Here is a 27,716-nt window from a genome sequence, read left to right as displayed (position 1 = left end):
CTTCAGCCAGGTCACGATCTCGCGGTCCGTGAGTTCGAGCCCCGCATCAGGCTCTGGGCTGATGGCTCAGAGCCTGGAGCCTGTTTCCGATTCTGTGTCTCCCTCTCTCTCTGCCCCTCCCCCGTTCATGCTCTGTCTCTCTCTGTCCCAAAAATAAATAAAAAACGTTGGAAAAAAAAAAAGTCTAGATTGTCTGATATAAGTATGGCTACTCCGGCTTTCTTTTGTTGACCATTAGCATGATAGATGGTTCTCCATCCCCTTATTTTCAATCTGAAGGTGTCTTTAGGTCTAAAGTGGGTCTGTTGTAAACAGCATATAGATGGATCTTGTTTTCTTTTCCATTCTGTTACCCTATGTCTTTTGATTGGAGCATTGAGTCCATTGACGTTTAGAGTGAGTACTGAAAGATATGAATTTATTGCCATTATGATGCTTGTAGAGTTGGAGTTTCTGGTGGTGTTCTCTGGTCCTTTCTAATCTTTTGTTGCTTTTGGTATGTATATATATATATTTTTTTTTTCATCTTTTCTCCCCTCAGAGAGTGCCCCTTAACATTTCTTGCAGGGCTGGTTTAGTGGTCACAAACTCCTTAATTTTTGGTTGTCTGGGAAACTTTTTATCTCTCCTTCTATTTTGAAGACAGCTTTGCTGGATAAAGAATTCTTGGCTGGATATTTTTCTGATTCAGCACACTGAGTATATCCTGCCACTCCTTTCTGGCCTGGCAAGTTTTTGTGGATAGGTCTGCTGCAAGCCTGATATGTCTTCTCTTGTAGGTTAGCGACTTTTTTTCCCTTGCTGCTTTCATGATTCTTTCCTTGCTTGCGTATTTTGTGAATTTGACTATGATGTGCCTTGTTGATGGTCGGTTTTTGTTGAATCTAATGGGGATCCTCTGTGCTTCCTGTATTTTGATGTCTGTGTCTTTCCCAGGTTAGGAAAGTTTTCCGCTATGATTTGCTCACATAACCCTTCTACCCCCATTTCTCTTCCTTTCTCTTCTGGGACCCCTATGATTCTGATGTTGTTTCCTTTTAATGAGTCACTGATTTCTCTAATTCTTAGATTGTGCTCTTTTGCCTTAATCTCCCTCTTTTTCTGCTTCATTATTCTCCATAAGTTTGTCCTCTATGTCGCTGATTCTCTGTTCTGCCTCCTCCATCCTTGCTGTCGCTGCATCTGTCCATGATTGCAGCTCAGTGATAGCATTTTTAATTTCATTCTGGCTATTTTTTATTTCTTTTATCTCTGCAGAAAGGGATTCTAATCTATTTTCGACTCCAGCTAGTATTCTTATTATCATGATTCTAAATTCTGGTTCAGACATCTTGCTTGTATCTGTCTTGGTTAAATCCCTGGCTGTCGTTTCTTTGTGCTCTTTCTTTAGGGGTGAATTCCTTCATTTTGTCATTTTGAAGGGAGAAAAGTAATTAATGAGGTAGAAAATTAAAATTAAAAACATTAAAAGTAAAAAAGTATTAAAAGTAAAAAATTAAAAACACACACACAAATCGAATAAATGATGCAAGATCCTAGGTGTGTTTTGGTCTGGGTGTTGAAAGTGGTTTGACAGATTAGAGAAAAAAAGGGGGGAAAAAGAAAGGAAATTGTTTGAGAATTTGAAAAAATGAATACACTGAAGTAGACTAAAATGAGATGATGGGAGTAAAATAGAATTTGAAAAAATATACACAAAAGTAAAGAATATAGTAGAATATGTTTTAATGGATATTATAAGGATGTATATGTTTGTTGTAATTTATAAGCTAAATGCTTTATACCATTTATAGGAAAAAAAATTCCATAGGAGTGAATGTTATTCTCACAAAAGTTATTAATAATCAATATTTTGTGAATCAGCTTAATGTATAGCAAAAAATATGAGTAGAGAATCAGCATGGAAAATGAAAATACTGGTGAAGTAAATTCTATTTCCTTTGCATTTCTTAAGGTACATATTTCAAAGCTGAGTCCCCTCACTTAGGCATATACAACTGGATGAGAAACACTACATTTTATGTCCTTCCCCAAATGCATACAAGTCGATATTTTTCTCCAAGCCTATGGATCTGACTTGGGTTAAGCAAGCAAACAAATTCAAAAACACAATAAAACAAAATAAAAAATATCCTTCCTTATTGAAACCTGATCCTGATGCCTTTATAACATCAAAACAAATTTCTTAAAGCCAACATGCCTCCAAATCATCTTTTGATTGAATCTTTTCTCTGTTTTATAGAATTTAATTTAGGATTTTAAGTACTATTTAAATCTGTTGATAATTTAATTCCTTTGAATTTCCCTAAAATGATACGTATGTTGGGATGCTTGGGTGATTCAGTCAGTTAAGCATCCGACTTCTGCTTAGGTCGTGATCTCACAGTTCATGAATTCAAGCCCCATCTTGGGCTCTATGCTGATAGGTTGGAGCCTGCTTCGAATTCTGTGTCTCCCTCTCTCTCTCTCTGCCCTCCGCCACTCACACTGTCTCTCAAAAATAAATAAATCATTAAAAATTTTTAAAAATAAAATAAAATGATATGTATGTTTATGAATACACAGATTCCTACATGCAATAAAAAAATATCATTAGTGCTATATAGTAACCATCCAAAGGAACTAATTAATTCTTTAAATTATAAGAAGGCAAATATTTAGCATGAACTTTACATTAGGAAACTTTCTTTGAGAAGGAATTTAATAGCTTGCATATTCTTCACAATCTAATATTGCTTCTGCTTCAAATCATTTTAAATCTTAAGAAACATGTTTTAAATGATTTAAGTATAGGTATCCAGGAGACATTTCCTCCTCTTATTTCTCTGAGTTTTATCGTTTAATTTCAAAAGTTGTGGATGGTGGAAAAGACATAGTTTTTATCCTTAGGCCCTTGGTCATCTTTTCTCTCATCTCTTAGAGCCACAGCCCTGTGATTTATAAATCTTGACTAACAGAATGGTTTCTGCATGAATCATTATCTTCTGAAAGCTAAGGAATGATATCATAAGGAAAAAAATTACTATATGCACTGTCAGGAAATTAACCATCAGGAAAAGCAGACACTTTTTGACATATTTGGACTCTCAAAAACTGAGGTATTTTAACTCCTACATTTTGTCCTTCTGTTTCCCACATCCAATTTAGATTAGACAGGTTTCCTGACAAAGGTCATGTCAAATTCTCCCCTATTTGGTTTGTAGGAATACAGTGGTTATTACTTTTAAAATGGAAATCTGTTTTGCTGATAATAAAAGTCACATAATAATTTTAACATTTATAGTTGTATAAAGTCAAAAGTGAATTCCTCAGCATAGTTTACATTTAATAAAAATAGTCCCAAAAATACAAGTATTGTAATATTCTTAATAAAGGGTTTCTCTTCAATATATACAGACATAGTGAACTTTGGAAAAAGTAAATTGATATTATTCTTAAATGTCTATGCTGGTTGTTTAAAAGTATTGCAATCTATTGATCGGCTGTTATAATAATTAGAATTGTCGTTCACTCTAATGTTCTTATGTAACATATAGTAAAGATTATATCTCTATATACTACATAGGATTTTGAGTGGTAGTCCAGAGACTAGTACTGTAGTTCAGGTTATTTGATTCAAAGCTTGAAACTCAAAATTTTCTATTTTTTCTTGTGTTTCTTGCCAAATCAAAGGCATTATCATTATAGGATGACATTGATGCTTCTGCTCAGGAAAAATAATTGAACCAAGGCTCAAAATGATGTTAGGTAACAAGATTTAGCCTCACATAAATTTTCCCATGATCCTTCTTACCCCTCAGAGAAATGACTACACATGACCATTAACACCAAAAAGTGGGGATAAAGGACCAAAACCCTATTTTTGGAAGATCCTGGCATGATTAGGTTATGTCAAAAATAGTTTTGAAACACAGTATATATGACACTAGCTGGAGAGATGGAATTGATAGTATGGGTTGGACCAAACTTTAAAACTGTGGAGAAAATTGGATTGTAGTGGTTATAACCTGCCAGCCGAGTGAGCTAATAAATACATCCGTATAGCTGCTTAGACTGAACTCACTTAAAAGTATTTCTCTAATACCGAGTTCCGCATCAAATCACTTTTGCTGCAAAACTCACTCACGTTCCATAATTCTTCAATTAGTGAAGCCCCTGACTGATTCCAGTTCCTGTAGCAGAAGAATATTCCCAGTGACTGGTATTCCTGACCCTAAATCTCAATTAACCAGTGACTTTGGCACATTTGTCTGACGTTCTAGACCATTCACTGCCTGGATCTCCACTTACATCCTTTACTTGATGATGACTTACTCTTTTCTCACATATGTAGATGGTCTGAATCCTAGACTCAGTTTTGCCCATGTATCACTCATTGTATCCCAGTTTCATTCTTCTTGCCTGTGTCCCCATCCCAGTCTCATACATGGCTCAAATAAAGATCTCATCTTTTGTTCCCATATTTATATTCCCAAGGTATAACCCAAATCTTTAATTTAACACTCCCCAGGCTGACTCCCAGGCATAATCTCTTGATTACCCATTAGAAAAAATGTCTATTTTTTCTTTTGCCCAGAATTCTTTGTATGCTCCATAATGACTCTGTTGTTGATAAAGTACCTCATTTCCATTTGTACTGAATTTCTATTTAAAAAGTATTGTTAAATCTATCATTATCAAAAAAAGACTAAAGCACTCAGTTGTATATGGCATTGTCAGATGCTTTAAGAAAGTAAATTTGACAGCATAGGTTCCTGTCCTTCAGGAAGTTATTCTATGATGTAAAAAGGAGATACAGGCACACATATTTTAAAATAAGATTCTACATTAGTTGAGGGGAGTAATTTGTTATATTTATAGTCTAAGGGCTTTAGTAGGCCCCACCAGAGATGACGGATGATGATTCAGTATCATCCTATTTCAAGGAATTTATTAAATGTATCTATCAATGTTTTTATGAGGACAGTGATTCATAGCAGAGTAATAAAATAGAACTTTGCAATGAGTTCCTAAATCTGCCATACTGTCTATCATTATCCTCACTATGTTTCTCTTCCCCCTTTCTCATGTTTCTCATGTTTGGAAAGTTTATTTCCTCAGTTAGTGGTTGCAGAATTTAAAATATGTGATTAAAAACAGCAATCTTACATATATATATTATATATATATATACATACATATATATAATATACATATTATGGTTTAATATATATAATTATATATTATATTTTATAATTATATATTATAATATACTATGGTTTATATATAAATATATATTATATATATAATAAAAATATTATATTTTATAATTATATATTATAATATATATATTATGGTTTCTTAGGTGCAAAGGAAAAGACTCATTCAATGTTATAGAGATGTTGGAGGACTAATATGGCTAGAGTTTCCCTAGCTTATCATTCTCCAGCCAATGTCACTGCCAGTAAAGCCAGGACCACAGGGAAGAACATACTTCTTTCCCCTCACCTAAGGCTTATATGGTAAATTAAAGTAACAGGCTGGCCTGAAAAGAATCAAATTAGTTACAGAGTGAGTAAGTCATAGGTTCCATTAATCAACAGGAAACAGATGAAAACTTCTGTTACTGTAACATGAAAAGGTCATCAAATCCTCTCCATAAAAAGTAAGAATAAAACTAGAAAAAAATCTGACAAAAATAACCAAATGTCTTGAAATCAACCAAAGGCAGATAAATTGAGTTTTTATTCTTGACAAACTGCTAGAGCTTCACGTAAGAGTAGCACAAGATTTCAAAGCAGCCATTATAAATATGTGCAAAAGAATTAAAGGCAATTATATTCAAAAAATAAAAATTAACATATAAGGAATTTCAATAGTGAAATAAAAATATAAAAGAAAACCAAACTGAAATTTAGATTTAAAAGTATAATGATTTAAATAGAAGTTTCACAAGATGGGTTTGATAGCAGATCAGATAATATAGGACGAGATAAAAACAGGAGTGGAAAGTAGGTAAACAAATTATCCAATTTAAAGAACAGTTAGAAAAGATTGAAGAAAAATGAAAAAAGTCTCAGAAATCTGTTGGATTCCATGAAGCATATAAATATACCTGTAATTGCAACTCCAGGAGGAGAGAATAAAAAAAAAAAAACAAAAACAGAATAAATATTTAAAGAAATGATGCCTGAAAACATCCTTAATTTGTTGGAAACCATTAATGTACACATTAAACTAGCTCATCACACTCTAAGTTTTATAAACACAAAGACATCCACACATAGTAAGCTACTGAAAGCTAGACACAAAAAGAAAATCTTGAAGGCAGCAATAACAAAATAACTCATCATGTGCAAGGAACAGCCATATGATTAACAGCTGACTTCTCATCAGAAACCATAGAAATCAGAAGGCAGTAAAACGACATAGGTGAAGCATTCAAAGAAGACAAACTGGTTAAAAAAAAAAGACAAACTGCTCATGGATTAGTAGTTTCAATAATGGTAATATGGCAATTCCTTTCAAAGAGAAATGAAGATTCAGTTAAGTCCTTATCAAAGTCCCATCCAATTTTTTAAATAAATTAACAAGCTAAAATCAAAACTTATATGAACACTCAAAGTACTTAAAGCAATTTCGAAAAAGTAGAATAAAGAAAAAGAACTCGTTACCTAACTTCAAAACTTCCTATGAAGCCACAGCCATCAAAACAGAATTGTATTGTTATGAGGGTAAGAATACAGATCATTATAATAGAATAGAGAATCTAGAAATGAACCTACACATTCATGGTCAATTGGATTTTGATGTAGGTGCTAAGCTGATTCAATGGAGAAAGGATTATTTTTTCAACAAAACATGCTATCACAGATATTCATTGTGAAAAGTGAACTTAGTACATTTCAAGCACCATAATAAATTTTTACTCAAAATGAATCATAGACATTAGTTAAAACTATAAAACTCCTAGAAGGAAACATTGAAGAAAAATTTTTGACCTTGAGTTAGTCAAAGATTTTTTAGATAGGGCACCAAGAACATAGGGTTCCACAGACGACAAAATCAAGGAGTTAGATCTTCCAAAATTTAAAATGTTTGCTATTCTAAAGACTTTATTAAGAAAATAAAAAGGGTGGCTCAGTCAGTTACATGTCCAACTTCGGCTCAGGTCATGATCTCATGGTTCATGAGTTTGAGCCCCCCATTAAGCTGTCAGCACAGAGCCGGCTTCAGATCCTCTTTCCCCTTCTCTCTCTACCCCTCCCCCACTCATTCTCTCTCTCTTTCTCTCTCTCAAAAATACTAAAAATTTTTTTAAAGAGAGACAAGTCAGAGTCTGGGAGAAATTGTTTGCAAATCGCATATTTGATAAAGACTTGTATCTGAAATATATAAAGAGCACATCAATTAATAATAACAAAAAAGGGGGGCGTGTCTGGGTGGCTCAGTCAGACTCTTGATTTCAGCTCAGGTCATGATCTCATAGTTCCTAGGATCGAGCCCCACGTCAGGCTCTGTGATGACAGTAAGAAGCCTGCTTGGGATTCTCTTTCTCCTTGCTCTCTGTCTCTCCCCTGTGTATGTGCTCTCTCTCTCTCGAAATAAATAAATAAACATTTTTTAATAACAAAAAAAAGAACAATGAAAATCAACAAGGTATTTAAATAGACATTTTATCAAAAAATATACATGAGGTTAATAAGCAAATGAAAATATGTTCAATCTCATTAGTCACTAGGGAAATGACAAAATGACAATGAAGTCAGAATGGGTCTGGCAGCCATTCAAAAAGATTGACAATACCAAGTGTTAGGATGTTGTGATAGGCTGAGTAATGACCTCCGCACCCCTAGAGATGTTCTTGCCTAATCCCCCAAACCTGCAGATATGTTACGTTGTGTGGCAAAAGAGACTTTACAGATATGGACAAGTTAAGGATCTTAAAATGGGAAAATTATCCTGGGTCAAGGTGGGCCCAATATAATCACAAATGTCCTTATAAGAAGGAGGCGGGAGGGTTAGAGTCAAAGAGTAGCGATAACAGAAGGAGAGGTTGGAATGATGTGAGTCCAGGAGCCAAGGAACATGGGCAGCCTGACAAGGAACACATTTTCACCTGGAGCCTACAGAAGGAAGGCAGCTTTGCTGACACCTTGATTTTAGCCTCATAAGACTCATTTCATCTTCTGACCGCCAGAACTGTAAGATAATACGTCACTAAGTATTGGAAAGCCACTAAGTTTATGGTAATTTGCTATGGTAGTAATAGGAAGCTAATATACGTGTGGTAAAACTAATTTGAAATGGGAATTTGTAATTCCCATTTCTAGTTCTTAATGGGAATATAAAATGAGTCATTTTGAGAAAAGTTTGATAGATACAACCCAGAAATTTCACTCTTTATTATCTACCAAAGAGCAGTGGTAACATATGTCCAAGTCTTTGGACCTGTGCACAAATGTTCGGCACTGCATTATTCATCGTGGCCAAAAACTAGGGAAAAATATCCAAACATCCTTCAGTTTGTGAAAGGATAAACACAATACGGTATAATGACTGCAGTATAACCATTATAAAGTGGAATAATAGCAGTGAAGAAGAAACTGACCATATGGCCACAGACTGAACTTCAAAAATCATGTTAAGTAAAAGAAGGCAGACCCCCAAATCTATATGCTGCATGATTCCATTTGCATACAATTTATAGAAGAGTCAAATCCAAACTCTGTACAAAGAAAAACAACCTTTGCCTGGTAATTGGAGCTGCAATTGATTGTAAACAAGTACAAAGGATCTTCTAAGTGGTGATGAAAGTGTTCTGCAATGTGGCTGTGATTATTGTTGTACAAGTGTATAACCTTACCAAGAATTATCAAACTGTGTATTTACAGTGGGAGAATTGTTTGGTATATAATAGCTCTATAAAGCCATTAAAAGTGAAAAAAAAAGAAACAGAAAAATAGATTGTTAAATTCTTGCTCCAAAATTTTTAAATATAATTTATTGTCAAATTGGTTTCCATACAACACCCAGTGCTCATCCCAACAAGTTCCATCCTCAGTGCCCATCACCCACTTTCCCCTCTCCCCAACCCCCATCAATCCTGTTTGTTCTCTGTATTTAAGAGTCTCTTATGGTTTGCCTCCCTCCCTCTTTGTTTGTAACTATTTTTTCCCCTTCCCTTCTCCCATGATCTTCTGATAAGTTTCTCAAGATCCACATATGAGTGAAAACATATGGTATCTGTCTTTCTCTGACTGACTTATTTCACTTAGCATAATACCCTCCAGTTCCATCCATGTTGCTACATATGGCCAGATTTCATTTTTTCTCATTGCCAAGTAGTATTCCATTGTATATAGAAACCACATCTTCTTTATCCATTCATCACAGATGGCCAACAGACACATGAAGTGATGATCTCGCTCCAAAATTTAAAAAGGAGCTCCTATTCAGAAGAGATTGCATGAGAAAATTCCTAAACCATGTTTTTCTCCTTAATTATGGCTTAGGTTTATTACATTTATTCCTGTATTTACATACTGGTTGTCTGCTTTTCTCATCTTATGAGAAAGTGCTGAACTTCTTGAAAACAAAATAATAGTTAATACTGAATCTATACCACCTTCCCCTCTCCAGGAATCTTCCATATGTCTGGAACACATTTGCTGAACCACTGAGTAAGCAATGCTCCCAGCTCACATACTAGCATCTGTTCTAACTACATAGGGGAAACATCCTTCCTCATGAATTTTCTCAACGTTAACCCTTAGTGTCATTCTAGATTTTAGATACTGTTTTATTGAAGCTTCTGTGAGCACACAAGGAGGAAAGAGTTGGGGCAGGGAGAGTTTATCCTTTTTTTGCAGAAGGAATTCTGTTCCTCCATTTTTCAAAAAGCACATTATCACTCTTAGATTTTCTTCAAAATGTTTCACTTTGTATCATTTTATTCCCCCCCCCCCTTTATTGTGTGTGTTTTTTCTGGCTTTTCTCTTCTAATAATACCCCTTCCTTTGAAAGGAAAGTTACCATATGACCAGGCATTCAAGGTCATAGTTGGAGAATTTTCCCCATCCAGTACTTCCTGCCCTAAATTTATTTCATCAAGATTTCAAATAGAATCATTTAATCTATTCCTTTTTTTTATTATCCATAAAAAAAAATCTTGATGGTCACATCTAAATCAGCCATGTGGTAAGTCATATCAATTTTTAAATGATCCGAAGTGAATGAATTGGTTAAAATGAAATTGATGCACGTCAGCATGTATTGGTACTATCAATTGCCATCAAGCAACTTTTTAAAAAATGACAACTGGGGGTTCCTGGGTGGCTCAGTCGGTTAAGCGTCCGACTCTTGATTTCAGCTCAAGTCATGATCTAATGGTTCTTGAGATCGAGCCCCACATTGGGCTCTGTGCTGACAGCACAGAGCCTGCTTCGGATTCTGTCTCTCACTCCTCTCTCTCTGCCTCTCCCCATGCTGGCTGGCTCTCCCTCTGTCTCAAAATAAATAAATAAACATTACAATAAAATAAAACAGAATAGAATAGAATAAAATAAAATAAAATAAAATAAAATAAAATAAAATAAAATAAATGACAACTGTCCAGTCCTGCAAGCGATATATTTGGGGATGCTAGATATTCAGTCTTTTTCTTTTTTTAAGCTTTTATTTAAGATCCTGTTAGTTAACATACAGGGTGACATTAGTTTCAGGTGTACAATATAGTGATTCAGCACTTCCATACAACACCCAATGCCCATCACAGCAAGTGCCCTCCTTAATCCCCATCATCCCATTTCACCCATCCCCACCCACTTGCTCTCTGGTAACCATCAGTTGATTTTCTGTAGTTAAGTATTCAGTCTTTTTCGATCAGCATGATTCAGTGTGCTCCAACCTCCTGGTAAGTAGTGTGCAAGATTCAGGAGACTCAAAATTGGAAGAAAAAGTCCCCCAACCTTGGAGAAGCTCTCATTCAACTAGAAACAGACATGGCAAAACTAATTTGCTTTACAGTGTGATCAGAGCTGTAATGTGGTATAAACAAATGCTGGAACAGTTTAGAGATGATGGAATATGTTTTCCTTGTTTCTTCTACTGATCTGCCTCAAAACTCCACCAATTTTAACCAAAAATTTTTCATGCTTTCTTTGAAACTGAGCAGAAATCAAGAGAAGGATTATCATAAATGTACCCCAGCAGGATGCTGTTTATGTTTATGGCAGTAGCAGCTGTATATCCTTATTTTATCTGTATCTATATTTGTCTATATCTATCTATAGGTAAATATTTTTTTATCATACCTCAAACAATATCAACATTTATGTTATTTATTTATGTTCACATAACATATATTATTATATATATATACATACATATACACACATAATATATCCTTATAATACATAGTATGGTACATATGAATATAGTACATATACATCCTCAGGTTCTATAATGTGAAAATATCTGAAAAAGAATGGCTGGGCTCAAATCACTCAGATTGGTGTCAGTTTTTTCATTAAGAGAGACTATTCAGGAACTATTGGATAAAAAAAGTGATTGAATGCAAGTATCTACTTTTATTTCCTCCTAATCCCATGGAAACAATAATAAAGGGACTTTCAGCAGGTATATACTCACAAAGATGTGAAGAACAGAAGAAAAAGGAACAGCAACAAAATTTTGGAAGGCCTAGAGAAGTTGAATAAGTAGATTTAGCAAACTCTTCAAAAATGAATTTTAGGGGCGCCTGGGTGGCTCAGTCGGTTGAGCGACCGACTTTGGCTCAGGTCATGATCTCACGGTTTGTGGGTTCAAGCCCTGCGTCGGGCTCTGTGCTGACAGCTTGGAGCCTGGAGCCTGCTTCCGATTCTGTGTCTCCCTCTCTCTCTCTGCCCCTCCCCCACTCATGCTCTGTCTCTCTGTCTCAGAAATAAACATTAAAAAAAATTTAAAAAAATGAATTCTAAACTGGCTATAAGGAGAGCCAAGAACAATCTTTGAATCCTTTAAAGTTTTAGGAATTAGTGATACCATCCTCTGAAAGTGGAAAATGGTTAGGAGTCTATGTGAGTAATACATAGGTCCTCACATCCGTCATCTCCAGCAAAGTAAATAAATAAGCAAATAAATAGTTGAATTTTATTTTCAAATATAGGCTCTTTAGACTGCCAAACATGAGAAAAAATAACAGCTATACTTGCATAGAACTTACTGTGTTCCCGGTATTTTGTAAGCATTTACATTTATTGACTCATTTCAACCTTACCCCAGCCCTATGATAAACATGTAATTATCCCCCAAATTACTCATGCAAACAGATAGAACCAAAAAGAGGAGTAATAGGTGACTCTCAACATACTGGGATGCTGAGACAAATGTCCCCTCCCATCCAACCCCCTTTCCTCTCTAAGACTCAATAATGCAGCAAAAGCTCCACTCTCTAGACAGGAGATGGAAAGACTCTTCTCTGAGGATCCTGATACAGTCGGTGGGAAAAACTTAAGAGCTATTGAAATCAGGGTTTTCCCAACTACGTGGTCCAGCCAGTTGCCTGCAGTAAAACCCGCTGTTTCCCACCATAAACTCAGGGTCTCCAATCAACTCCTTAGTACCCTATCAGTAAATATAAACAAATAGATGAGGATTATCAGGCATGAGGAAAACTGCTGAAATGAAAGTTTGAGAAGCAAATAAGCAAATTTTTTTAAAAAATGATTTTAAAAATCAATTAGAGAATAAAGGTCTTGCAGATATAAGGAGACAAAATAATCCCCACAACTCATTTATTACCTATCCATCAATAGGTAATAAAAGATATTTTAATCATGAAACGATAATACTATTTTAAGAAGTAATACTCAGACAAATAAAGAGGCATTTTAAATGTATCTATATATTTTTTAAATAAATAAAAACTCAATAGAAAGGTTGGGATATAAAAATGTAGGAAATCCAACTTAAGGGTACATGACAACTAAATAAAACCTGGATGGGATCCTGGGACATGAAAAGGGCATTAAGTAAAAACTAAGGAAGTCTGAATAAAGTATGGACTTTAGTTAACAATAATGCACCAATATTGGCTTATTATTATAACAAATGCGCCATACTAATATAAAATATTTATAATAGTGGAATATGGAATATATGGGGTATACTGGAAAAAAATAGGAAATCTTTTAAGAAATTATGCTAACAAATAATACTATGAACTGTAAGAACAGAGATAAGAAAATCTGACAACCAGTTCAGAAAGTCAAACATTTATATAATAGGAAGACCCAAGAGATAACAAGATTGAAAAGGAAATAAATTAGAAGTGAAATAATTCAAACAAGTTTCCAGCTATGTGGTCCATGTAACTTTTCAGACTGTTAGAGCCCACTAGTTGAGCTATATGGATGAAAACAGACCCACACCGAAACATATAATTTGAAAATTTCGGAGAACTTCAGACAAAGATAAGAGCTAAGCTTTTGAAAAGGAAGATGAATCCTTTGAGTCCAGTAATGGACTGGGAATCAGAATATCTTGAAACTTCTCGGCATCAACCTCAGAAGCTAGAAGGCACCAAAGCATGCTCAGGATAGAATAAAGATATTTTCAGGAAAGCAAATTTCAGAAAATTTACCTCCTGTGAATTCTATCTCAGGAAGCTCCTGAAATGTGCCCTACCAAAATGAGAGAGTGAACAAGTACAGAGAAAAGAATGCAATGTGGAGAATAGGAGAGCCAATAGGAGACATGAAGAGGGGTCTGGTATAAGAAAGGTGCACTGAACACAGGGGCACCCAGTCTCATTTGGAGCATGTCAGAAGGTTCCTGAAGTGATGTCTTCAGGAAGATAAAATTGACAGAATACCTGACACTGAATGCATTTAGAGCAGAGTGAGACATTTGCTGAGGAGATTGGGGTTGAAACAGGGAAAAGTCCCTAGAAATCCGAACAAAGAGTTAGTAACAGAACATAATACACCATAAATACCGGGGAACAAAAGATGTGCAGGAAAGACAAAAATGATCATGGCTTACCAAATGGCTTTAAGGAAATTGTATTTGCATTGTTATGCTCATATAAACACAAAATATTTATCTAAAATTAAAATTAAACCGAGGAATGTCTACCATTAGGAGGTAAGGGCAAGGAAAGCAAAGACAGTTAAAACCTTCTTTCTTTTCCAAGACAGAAGTTAATGAGCCCAGCCTAAAACTAAAACACCACGAAATGACAAAGCAAGCATGTTATTTAGGAACGTGGAGCTAAACACCAAAATAATTACTTAAATTGGTGAAGGAGAGATAGGTGTTTTGGGGTAGGGGGATTCTGTTGTTATTTTTAATAAAACGTTTTTTTTTTTTATAAAACTTGCAAAGTATTTGACCCTTAACCTATGTCTTTGTGTAACTATGACAAAAATAATAATTTAACAAAAAACAAAAAAAAGAAGCTCTGTGATATCCATGCTGTTCATTTGTCATTTGATTTATTCTTGATATTGCCTATTCTTTCTAATGAGAGGAAAAGCCTACTGATTTTTTTTTCTTCATCATTCTTAACTAGCTTAAAGGGATTATTGAATTTTAGGAACTTGAAGTATGGTGCTAGCTATAATAGAGATTTAAAATTCATTCCTAAACAGTTATATATATGTGGGAAGATTTCAAGTGACAGATATTAATAATCCAACAACCTGCAGGAGAAAAAAAGTACCAAGATTTTGATGTCCCCAAGAGATGCTGAAGGTCACAAACTAACTATATAAATATCTAGTGTACTGATGCTTTGATACCAAAACTCTACCTCTTAAAATCTTTTACTTCTGGAAGCTATCTGGGGGTCAGGGGAGGAGGGACACATACAGTAGGAGAAGATAATGAGAGAATGAAAAAGAGCAGTCAACCTAAAAATCCACAAGGAACCCAATGAAGACAGTACCTTCACTATTTATGGTCACTTGTTGGGCTAGGAAACATTTAATTTGTATTCAGAATGATTTGTTTATCCTGAAATCAAGCTGCAAAAATTCCTTACCTATCCAAAGCCTCAAGTATATGTCATAAAACCAATCAATTTACGGCAAAGGGATGGTAGTAAGTTTAGACAAAGAAAGTCGAAGATGACTTCCAGAATTCTTGCAGCAAAGTCACTGAGTGCTCTAGCCTGAGTGTGTCCGCCAAATTCACTTGCTTTAATCCTAACACCCAGTGTGATGGAGGTAGGAGGTCGGGCTTTTGGGAGGTGATTAGGTGATGATGTGGAGCCCTCATGAATGGGAGTAGTGCCCCCAGACGTCCCCCAGAGATCCTGTCCCTTTCTGCCATGTGAGGTTACAGTGAAAAGACTGCTCCCCGGAAGAGGGTCCTCACCCGATCGTGCAGGCATGTTTATCTTAGACTTTCAGCTTCAGAGCTGTGAGAACAAATTTTTGTTGTTTGTAAGCCAACCAAGCTATGGTTTTCTGTTATAGCAGCCCAGTTGGACTAAGATACTGGGACTTTATATCAGTGGAGAGATTATTCAGTGCACTGAAAAATAATTAAAGGCAGGTGGGACTCTGGCCTTACCTAAAAAGCCATTATAAGTATCAAGAATACCTTAAGAACGTGATCTTGCAATACACTGATATGTGCACTACAAAATGTCACTATTCTCTCTCATTTGTAATCTGACACCGATACATGAGCAAGAGAGTGAAAGGGCATCTCAGGTAAACCATTGAATAACACATATTATTGATGGTGTTGTATTTATATTGTGTGTGATCAGAATACAGCATTTCAGGGAGGAGAAAAATAAGCACTAAAACATTGCCATACATACCTTTTGATCCAACAGGTTCATCACTAGGAATCTTTTCCCCCCCAATCCCGCCTATGTACAAAGATTTTCAGAAGGATGTACACTGCAGTATTTTATATATGAGTGGAAATAGGGAACCATTTAAAATGCCAAATGGTACATCTGAATTATGGAATATTAAAAATCCATCTAAATATACACACACAATCTTGAATGTATATATGGTAATACAACCATATTTTTTAATGAAACAATTTTTAAATGTTACTGTGATCCCATTTATATTTTTAAAAGATATGCATGTATGTACAATATATATTCAATGCATAGAATGGGCCCTAGAAGAATAAACACCCCTTGTTGGTAGTGATTACATCTGGGAGGATTATTTGAAAAGGACCATATGGAGTAGTGTGGTTAAGGGAACAGTAGCCCCTCCTTATCTGCAAGGAACACGTTTCAAGACACCCAGTGGGTGACTGTAACTATAAGTAGTATCAAACCCTGTATATGTTTCTTCCTATAGGTCCACACCTGTGATAAAGTTTAATTTATATATTAGGCACAGTAAGACGTTAACAGCAGTAAGCAATAATAAAATAGAACAATTATGCCCATATACTCTAATAACGGTTATGTGAATGTTGTCTCTCTCTCAAAATACCTTATCGCGCTGCACTCACTCTTCTTATTGTGATGTGACGATACAACGCCTATGTGATGAGATACTAGTTGGTGAATGACACAGCATTAGGCTACCACTGATCATCTGACCATATGTCAGCAGGAGGATCATCTGCTTCTGGATGGCAGTTGACTGTGGGTAACTGAAACTGTGGATACGGGGGGACTGCTGTATAGATTGTGGTGTAGACCTCCTAAATTTGGATCTTGACCACTTAGTGTATGTCCTCTCTAGATCCTTCAGTTTCCTCATCTGTAAAGTGTATGAATGCATGTGAATATTGCTTAGAATAGAGTTGGCACTTAATAAATATTACATAAGTTAGCAATCATGAAACAAATGTTCATCATTATAATTAAGAGTTTTAGTTTTTAGTCTGTAACTGCTGTTTTGTTTAACTCTTGTGCAATACACCAATGCATTCTTTTTATTTTTTAATGTTCATCCATCTTTGAGAGAGAGAGAGAGAGAGAGACAGACAGACAGATGTGAGTCAGGAGGGTCAGAGAGGGAGACACAGAATCTGAAGCAAGCTCCAGGCTCTGAGGTGTCAGTACAGAGCCCAACATGGGGCTTGAACTCACAAACCACGAGGTCATGGCCTGAGCTGAAGTCAGACGCCCTACCGACTCAGCCACCCAGATGCCCCTATTTTATGATCTAAAATAAGGAAGACCAAATCCAGAAAATTTAATGTTATTGCTGTAGTGGTGATAAAACTGTATAAAGACGTTAGGGCGTTCAGTTCCAAGACCTCCTGCTCCTTCACTGCTAAATGAACTAGACTACTCAGAGTAAACAATTACCCCTCTACTATCTCAAGGGCAAGGAATAACAGCTCTTTCTCTTTAACGAATCCTACGGTGCTGTGTACCCAGCGGGTGTGCACTAAATGTTTGCGGGTAATGATAATGGTGAGGATGCTGACAGCTGTGACAGACTATAAAACTTAATTTAAAAGCCATCAAGAAAATGTAACACAAAATACATTCCTGAATTTTGTCTGTATGGGAAACAAATTCGGTTTGATTATTAATAAAGTAATTTAGTGTACATGGTACTATTGATTATTTTGGTAGCATCCTGAGTCTTGCTCATTAGCATGACCTAATTATTATTTCAAAGGAGTCAAAGAGCATAGCAAGGTCCATTTCTATCATTTTAGTATTAAAACTTGGTTTCCTGTAAGGACTTTATAAATTAAATGCACAAAATGGATGTTAGCAACTAAATTATCTTTAATCCCTGCAGCAAGATTTGCAGTAGTATGACTGTTTTCTGTTTCCTTAAATTGCAATGTTACTTTGCTTCTACACTGACATACTCCTCTTCTATGTGTTTAAGTAGCTCATGCATGGAAAGAATTACTTTATTGGAAAGATGATGATGTGTGTCCATTCTAGCTCCATCCCAGTTTCGGGGGGTGAGGCTCTAACCATTTATTAATAGGTGGCACACTGCCTCTCTTCTGCAATCACTGAAGCATCAGCCAGGCAGTATATCAATGGCATTTACCCCGCCAATCAGCAGATCTGAAACTAATCTTTATTAATGGATCTCTATCTCCTTGAGGCTGATATGATGGTGACTTGAGTGATTGGAAGAGATTCTACAGGGCAGATGCACTGCAAGGAACAAGAGCCAGGACTACGGGGCATAGGTGACCTCCTATGGTGGTGGGAGATTCTATAATCCCCACCATGGCTATAACCATTGGCATCCTGCCAGGAAAGAAAAGCTACACTAGTTATCTGAACAGAGAGATTTAATACAAATAATTGTGAACTAGTAACAGGACATTAACTACCTACAGAGGCAAGGAGAACTCTCAAGATTACAGGAATAACCGATATAGGGAGTAGCTACCACAATACCCAAGAAGGAAATAACTGAGAAGAGAGCCCTATCCATGGTGGAGAATTTGACCTCATTGGCAACGGTGCCCATGTGGCCCACTAGATGGCAGAGAATTTTGCTGAACGGCCTCAGCATGGCCTGGCACCCAGGGTTCCACTCAACAATAAGCTGCCACTGGAGCTTTAATTAGCCTCTTTGGAAAGTCAGCCAGGGTACCAGCAAGGACTGAAAACTTGCATGGAAGCCACTTACCGGGGTGATGGAGAGTTTTGCAAAAAATCCACCCTCTGGGCACAAAAAAGTGCCCATGAAGCTTTCCAATAGGAAAGCCAAGCACGGAGTGCCTTCCTAACTCGCTGGATGGCCACTGACTGGAGTGGTGGGAAGATTCACTGGGGAGGTGACTGCCACTTGCAGCTGCACACTGAAAGACACAGAAAAAACAAGCAAACAAAACCAAAAACACACCATATCCAGGACAAGAAGCACCCTGCCTCCTCATTGTTCCTCCAGGGCTCTCTATTTGCAACGCCAATAGTGCACTTGCTGGCAAAGAAGTATTTGCAAGTTTGAGTTTCAGTACCACAAAGCAGGGTGGAGAAGGGTGGGCTTGGGGCTCAGAGGCAATACTTTAACAACTGGTGCAGTAGCCAAGCCTGGAATATTGAAACTTGGTTTTATTAAAGGACGTTATAGAAACAACCTCCCTATTTTCTTGACCATTTATTCATTTATTTATTAACTCAATCAAGAAATATTGATTGATCACTTACCATATGACAGGTACTATCTTACGGACCAAAGATAGAGCCATAAATGAACAATGCGGTTCCTGGACTTGATCTCTGATGGCTGGTCTTCTCTCTAGGTTTTTTTTATTTGTTTAGTTGTGGGGGTTTTTTGTTTTCGTTTCGTGGGTTTTTTTTGGTTTTGTTTTTTGTTTTTGGGGTTTTTTTTGGTGAAAAAATGTATATTTAGATTTAGCCAGCTGGGCTTAGTTTAGATGATTCCAATTTTGCTGGCAACATCCAAAGCATCATAGTCGGGAGCCAGTTGAACATAAGCTTTCTTTTCTCTATCATGCCTGATCAGGAAGTTGACCTTGGCCACGTCAGTATTGTAGAGCTTCTTCACATCTTGTTTGATCTGGGGCTTGTTGGCCTTGGCATCCACAATGAACACAAGTGTGTTGTTGTCATCTATTTTCTTCCTGGTTGATTCAGGTGTCAGGGGGAACTTGATGATGGCATAGTGGTCAAGCTTGTTTCTCCTGGGGTGCTCTTTGAGGATATTTGTGCTGCCTATGGAGAACTAGTGTCCTGGACTGCCAGAATGTAGGTGACCTGTGGATCTTCATTTTTTATAACTGAATGCCTTTCAGCACCCCTTTCTTGGCCTTCGAAGCCTTTGCTTTGGCTTTGGCTTTGGCTTTGGGAGGGGTAGGGGCTTCCTTATTTGTCTTCAGTGCCATCTTCATGAAAGGGCTCCCTAGGGTTCCTAATTCTACCTCCAATTGGCTCAATATTCCTGTTGGCGTCTTGATCAGCCCCTTCCCCCTGGCTTTGCCCTGCTTTGTTCCCAAGATGCTTCTCAGCCCTTGATGGCTACCCCCCCAAAAAAAACCCCAAATAACACAGTATTAAAAACTATACTTCCTTCATTATTTAGTCAAATATGTTTATGTAAGAAACTAGAAATATGGTCAGGGTGCCTAGGTGGCTTAGTCAGTTAAGCATCAGACTCTTGATTTTGGCTCAGGTCATGATCTCACAGTTCGTGAGATTAAGCTCCCAGTTGGGCTCTGTGCTGAGCATGGAGCCTACTTAAGATATTCTCTGTCTCTCTCTCTCTCTGTCTCTCTCTCTCTCTGTCTCTCTCTCTCTCTCTCCCTCTCCCTCCCTCCCTCTCCCTCTCCCTCTCCCTCTCCCTCTCCCTCTCCCTCTCCCTCTCCCTCTCCCCCCTCTCTCTGACCTTCCCCCACGCCACCTCTAATGCTCTTTCTCTTAAAAAAAAAAAAAAAAAGAGAGAGCGAGAGAAAAGAAAAGAAAAAGGAACTAGTAAGATGGTGATATCCTAAACTAGAACTTTGGCAATTAGAGATAGGAAATGAAGGAAAATGGGAAGGATGCATAGGAGGTAGAATAGACAACTCCTAGTGAACCCTTGAATGGAGGGCCTAAGCAAAATCTGGGTTTTCACCAAGAAAGAGTCTACTCAATTATCCTCTGGCTCAGCCTCCTCTGGAACCCACTCTGTGTTCTTGGGTAAAAGGCTTTTAAAAGACAATGAATAAAATCTAAATGTGCTTCCCCTCCATAACTTCAGTCAATATGAAAGGAGAGACATTGGTAGCAGTAGTCTCCAGGGACATAAATGCCATTCTTTGTGTTCAAAGTACAGCAGCACAATGGTGGTGCTTTTAGGATCCGCTGCACTAGATAAAGAGCCCTGGACCAGAGATTCTAGGAAAATTGGTAGTGTATTTAATGGGCATTGGTGAAGAATGGCCATGTTGATGTTTATCACACAAAGGAGCCTTAGAAACACATCCCACTGATGCCAATTTGTGTAAATAGAAGAGAATCTTACTGGAAGGAAACTTACAGTCAAATAGCAGAGCACATGTGATCCTTTCAGCCATCACGGTCCCATCTAGAGCTGTGCTTAAGCCAGGTATAATTGGATGAACATCATGAGGAAGTCTTCTTGAGGGACCTACCCAGTCAAACGCTGCATATTTATAGGACTGGAATAGATCTGGACCAGTATGTTACAACAGAAGCTTTCTGACCCCAAAAAAGGGCTTGTTAGAAAAAGAAAGTCTCTGGAGTTCAGTAGCTGGTTTCAGCCTGTTTATCAGTTGAGCTAACTCATATCATACCTGCTGCGCTAGCTTTTTTCTAGGCTATTAGAAAGTGAGAGAAAATGAGCCTCCAGAGTCCTCTGGGTTCATCTTTCTTTAATGATAGTCTATGAAAGATACACTTGCCACTGCAAACCTTTGCTTACAGGGAAGAAAATAATTGGTGCTGTATGCAGACTAGTTAGAAGAGGACAGGAACAATCTTTTAGGAGAGGGCACACTTCAAAAATTTCCATTAAAGAAAGGCTTAGATGCATTGTCAATGCTTTAAAAACTCCCAGAACCACTGGAAAGAAATGTAAGGTAGACTGGTGATAAAACAAACAAACAAAAAAAGGCATGTAAGTGAGGAGCCAGAGAAATACTTTATTGTATTTCAGAAACACATAGCTTGGGAGAAATGGATTATTTGTAAACATACATAGATTGTATGCAAAGATACTTAGTTGATCCAACAAAATCAGTTACAGGACAGACACACAAGCAAACACACACACACACACACACACACACACACACACACGCATGCACATATACATATATAGAGAGAAAGGAAAGGATTAATTATCATATGGTCCCTCTACCAACACGTCAGTAAATTTAAATCTGACACCATTTTGCTTAAAGTAGGTGATAGCTTGATCATCAAAAGTGGCCAGTATTTGAGTTTTATTATAAAGGAGAAAATTCGGATACCATGGAAACATTTTTACTGACCTAGTTTTGTTTCTGTATTGAGCTGAAGATGAGGAGTGAATGTGGAAAACAGGAAGAAGAGAGGAGAGAAAAATTCATTTTTGTTTCTTTCCATTTTTGTGTCTTATTTGACTCTACCTCAAGCTCTTATGTCAACTTGTTCTCTACTTTCCTTTAAAAGTTAAATTATCTCTACGGGTTAGCAACATAGTCCCTTTTACTTAAAACTGGTGGAAATAAGCCCCCAATTTATTTGTGTGCATTTGTGTGCGCATGCACATGTGTGTATTCTTAAATTCTGAATTCTTTATGAATATTATAACAAACACCATCAATTGGACCCTCGAACCATTCTCTGCTCTTCCTTTTATTAGTAAATCACACAGAGTCCTTACAGAAGTCTGAGCAGCACAAGGCCACCCAGCTAGACTACATTCCCTGGCCTCACTTGCATTTAGCTGTGGCATTATTACCAAATTCCCACCACGCAGGAATCTGCGCACTGCCATGCTACCTCCAGGACCTCCAGTTCCTCTTTTTTTTTTTTCCCTTTTCCTATGGACTGGGCTGGAGATGGACTGGAGACGGGGACAACTGGAAGAACCACCTCCTGGAGCTAGAAGCCACATTTTGACGAGGGCAAAGGCCAACCTCCCATCTGTCCTTGGGGGACCTCATGGAGCAGAGATGTTACATAAAAAAGAATCAAAAATCTATTTTATTAAGCTCCTTCATTTGTAGGCGTCTGTTAAAGCAGCTTAACCTGTATGTTAACTACAAATATCAAACTATAGAGAATTGCCAGCCTATCATAGCACAGCAGTAGAGGTACACAGTTCTGAAGTCCATAAGATATATTTTCATCTAATTCAGTCTTAACTTTTACGTCTCTTCATATCTACTTCATTAGGTAAAATTTCAGTTGCTTCTCAGATATCTGGTTTTTGGTTAACACTTAAATCTGGCTGCTTTAACGACGTAATCATTAGACTGTAGAACACTTCTCCCCACACATACCTTTCTACCACATTAGCAAAGGCCACCTTACAGCAGTTCCTTTTAGCAGTATATCCTGTCCAACTATCAGGAAGAAATTGCAAGACACACTCAAAAGCAAAAACATAGTTTGAACTAAGCTAAGCATCCTATTAAGTAAGCTAACAACAACAAAAAAAAACAAGTAATAAAGCAGAAGGAAGGAAGAAACAAAAGTACAAAAATCAATGCTGCAGAAATAGGAAAAAATGACCAACAGAGGAAAAAGCTAGCACTTTGTAGAAGTCAGTCTTTTACCACAAAAGACACAAGGCCAAGATATTTTTATAGATAAATTTCACCAACTGTCATGAATCAAATAATCCCTATATTAAATTAAAAAATCTCAAAGCCTAGAACAAGAGGGCCAATGACCAGATTTATTTAAGTCTAGTCGTTAACACCCACGCCACTCAAGGAAGGAAAGAAAAATCTAAACCGATTTCACTTGCGAATATAGGTAAAAAAAAAAATCCTACAAAAAATAGCAATGATAACTAAATTGAATACATGATCCTGAGCTGGGTCCTTTTGCTAAGAAGGACGTTACTGGCAGAATTTGAATGGAGTCTAGGAAATATAGTCGGAGTGCATTTCTGCATCCAACTGTTTCACTTAATTTGATGACTGTATTGTACATATGGTGGAGAATGAAGGAAGTAGACACTAAGTTATTCAGGGATGGTAGAACATCAGGTCCCAATTCAAATGGTTCAGGGAAAAAAATAAAACTCTTTGTACTAGACTTGCAGCTATTCTGTAACCTTGTCAATGGTTCAAAATAAAAATCTGATGGTAGCCAGAGGGGAAGCGGGGCGGGGGGAGGGGGGTGCAAAATGGGGGAAGGAAAGTGGGAGATAATAGCCTTCCAGTTATGGAATGAATAAATCATAGGAATAACAGGCACGGCATAAGGAATACAGTCGGTGGTATTTTAATAACTCTGTAACGAGACAGATGGTAGCTACACTTGTGGTGAACATAGCGTAATGTTTAAGCTTGTCATTTCACTAAATTGTACACCTGAAACGAATGTAACATTGTGTGTCAACTGTACTCAAATAAAAAAGGGGAGTGGGAATGTTAAAAAATCAACATCGAAAGAAAATATTAAAGAGAATGTCAGTATCATTAGTGTTATTTAAAGTCACTTGTACTTCTCAAATAACTTACTACTTTCTTTCTGTTATGCAATCTGTGTATGCTGAACTTTGACTCAGTATTATCACAGAGATTGAGTACAGAATCCAGAACTAGATTATCTGAGTTCAAATTCCATTCTGCTACTTACAATTTGTGGGATATAGGCAGATTACCTCACCAATCTGTTTGTCAGTGTCCTCATTTATAAAAAGTAAGAATAAAATGAGTTAACATATATAAAGTGTTAAAGTAGTGGCTGGTATGTATTTATTGATAAAATCATAATAGCTACAGTCAGTCAACCTTGTTGCAAAAAGGATTTTGAGTTGTCTACATATACCCACAACATGATACTGATACAGCAATGGTAATCACAATAATGCTAATAATGTATTCTAAATCCGTGCATGACTGATAATATATTTTTCACACAGTGTCACAGTTTTCATTTTACCTGCATTAAATATTTGGCTATTTCTCACAGGATTAGCAACTCTGTTTCCCCGAATTCAGGGCCTTATAGGTGATGTACAGTAGACATAGACACAGCAACATTTTTCTAGGGAAGAGTTTGAAAACTGCTTGAAACTGCAGGTGAAGGGCTGTATGCTTTAGATAATGACTCCCGTGGGACAGTACTTCATACGGGTTATACGAGCTTAGACCATAAAAGCAACAGTAGTGGTTGCCTCACATCACACTGTTTTCTGGGAAGCTGTGTTAATGAAATGCAGTCTCAATTTCTTGGGCCGGTGATTTTTGGTTCATTATCAGGGAAATATAGAAGGTTTCCTACCCGGAACCCTTTTGCCAAGAATTAGATGACCTCCACAAACAGGCTCAGTACATTCCCATGATGTCAGTCCACTGGGCAGTTTTCCGAGGTGGCAGGTCACGGCTGTGCCTTCTTAGCAATATTCCCACAAAGTGAGGAAAAGGTTGGGGGTAGTGGGGGGAGAACAACTGTGTCCCCTCTGTCCACAGAATAAATAAGTGAGTCACACTGAGTGTCTAAGTCCTGCCACGGACTTTTCTCTAATTAAAGAATCCCTACGTAATACTTTTTTTTTTTTCCAGTAGAAATAGATTTCTCGGTTTTCTTTCTAGATCAACCTTATTCTGACTCAGTTCAGAAACCAAAGCAAGAGTGTAAGAAGTCAGGTGAAAGGGCCCAGAGCATCATTTCTTCTGAAGGCGTGCCTTGTTAGAACTGGATTAAGCTCAAAAAGAAGCAGTGGATGAGAGACAGAACGCTAGCAGCTCTAACACTCTGGGTTATTATACACACAGCTAATGGGTTTGCCCAGTATGATTTGTTCTCTTGCCTCGATTGTTAAACTTGAAGATTAGCAGAAAATAGGCCCAGAAAATTGCGTAGGAACCCAAACTTGGTTTCACGTGGAGAGGAGAGGATTTTGGATTTAGTGGATACAAAAAGTAAGAATTTTCTTCTTACGGTAGACCATTGCTGTTTCAGATTCTGTTTGTACTTATCTCTATTAAGCTCCTTGTTGAAATGATCTCCTTCTTAGATGGTGGGAATTAAGGTTAATGTTCATTTTTAATATTCTACACTTAGAGCACCTTGCACAAGTGACTGACATATTGTAGATATTCATTTGCACAGTTACTACAATTTTTTATTTCAAGTAATTCTGGTCAGTCATGGAATTGGTCATCAGCCAAAAAATGTTTTCTTCCCTGCCCTGTGGGATTATTGGCCCTTTTTTGATCTCCCTGGAAAAATACCATTCAACTCATCAAAGACCTGCTGTAAGCATACCTGCCCTTGAGGCTCTCTCTCAAAGCAGAATAACCAATTAGGGAGGCACTGAGTCAATGGAGGTGTCATAGCCAAAGTATCCCAAGGATTTTGGTATCATTCCCAAGACCATCTCTACGGTGGGGCCAAGTGCATGAGATTACTTACCCATGATTCTGTTGAATATCCTTTTCGCTTAGCCAGCTTTCTTTGCTTTGATCTGTATTTACTAAGCAGACTTTTAATTATTATTTTTAGCTCTCCTACCAGAAAAGAATGTGTTTGCTATTCACAATTAATTTTTTTGGTCCCTGTATTAGTTATTTCTCTCCCCAAAGTAAAAAGTTAATGTTCAGGTCTTATATGTTGGTTTTGAAGTTTTAATATGGGTCTGCCCCTGACATGTGGGCAGGAGTGTTAAAGAGTCAAGTTTCTGAGACTTCAAAGCTGAGAAACAAATCTAGACTTCAGAGGTAAACAGTAGCTACTAACTGAGGTCTTCTAAGGCTGCAACGAGATTTCAATAAGCCTGGGAGAAGTGCTATTGGAGACTGGTACATTCCTGAGGATAACATTTTGGAGTCGGATATTGCAGTAAAGAATTTGTTGTCCTAGGGCAACATGAAAAACTTGGGAAAATTTGACATTTTGCTTCATTATTCTAGAATGCCCTGAAAACTGTTTTCTCTGTCTTCATTTTTTATCACTCTAAAGGCAAGAGTAAAAGCTAAAAATGATCTCCCTTTCTCCCTGTCTTGTATTACTCCGCACTCCAAGCCCCACCCCCAACTAGAATACACATCCTTTTGTTTCCTGTATAAAGTACTTTCCAGACATGAAGTATCAAATATCCAGCAGCACAGAAAGTGAGGAGATTTTTTTCAATCAATCAAATGCATTTTTCTAATATTTAAAGATATTGTCATGTTGAAGCAATTTTTGTCTCACTTCCTGCGTTTAAATGCGAATGAATGGGCTAATGTGTAACTTGTATTCTATCTTTGCATAGTGGCTGCAGATATTTATAGCTAACCTTTTAAACAATAACACTGTTCCCAAACCTAACAATCCCATTCTGTTTTCCACAGCCTTTTTCATACCAGATGCATAGGACCTGAAAATAGAATTTCCTTAATTCTAGTCATTTCCCCCATTTTCTCCATTTTCCATTTTGCCATTGAGTCTTTCTTTGCTCTTTTCTCCCACAAAGTAATTTTGCTCATATTCTTTCCAAGTAATTCCAAATAATTGAAGTATATCTTTTAAAAATAAATTTTATCTGCACAGATTGAAAATACAATTGTGTCAATGACAGTATTACTTTGGTTATTGCAGGAAAAGGAAGTAAACACCCTCTATATTCTTGGTCCAGTATACATTGAACTTATTTTTGTTTAATTCCATATTTTCATTTTATATCACAATAATAATAGATTCCTTTCAATGTGCATGTAACATATTTTTGTATTGAGGGTTCTGAGTATAATAATTTATGGTAATAAGCTTACCTGAAAACCAAGCTTATTGCTACCAAAAGGACATACATTTAAATAGTTGTGAGTGCAAAATAACCTGATTGTTTTTAACATAATAGACTCATATTTTTAAAATACAGATGACTAAACTAGAAAATAATATTAAAATAGATATTATCAAATTAACTGCTTTTGAAAACTTCATTTCCCTTATGTAAAATATAATTGTAAACTCACTTTGGTTAAAAACTTAAAGAAGTTTAAACAGGCACTGATACACCAACAAAATATTTCACCATTAAAGATCATCTGAGAATTTGAGGAAATTTCATCTTGCTGGTAACTAGCAGTAGAACATAATTTCTTCACTAAAAACAAGTCAAGTTGTACAAATTCAGATGATTAAG

The 27,716-nt window shown here is 36.8% G+C and overlaps 1 long non-coding RNA gene and 1 pseudogene across 2 annotated transcripts in view; one reads left to right on the top strand and one right to left on the bottom strand.

Moving 5' to 3' along the window:
* LOC122234457 overlaps positions 1-27,716 on the top strand; it is a 264,574-nt gene that overhangs the window by 163,929 nt on the left and 72,929 nt on the right. The window lies entirely within an intron of this gene.
* LOC102970930 lies at positions 19,335-19,812 on the bottom strand (annotated as a pseudogene).

The sequence above is a fragment of the Panthera tigris genome, chromosome A2 (genome assembly GCF_018350195.1).
Source record: "Panthera tigris isolate Pti1 chromosome A2, P.tigris_Pti1_mat1.1, whole genome shotgun sequence".
Taxonomy (NCBI): Eukaryota; Metazoa; Chordata; class Mammalia; order Carnivora; family Felidae; genus Panthera; species Panthera tigris.
This window is presented reverse-complemented; position numbering and strand designations above follow the sequence as displayed.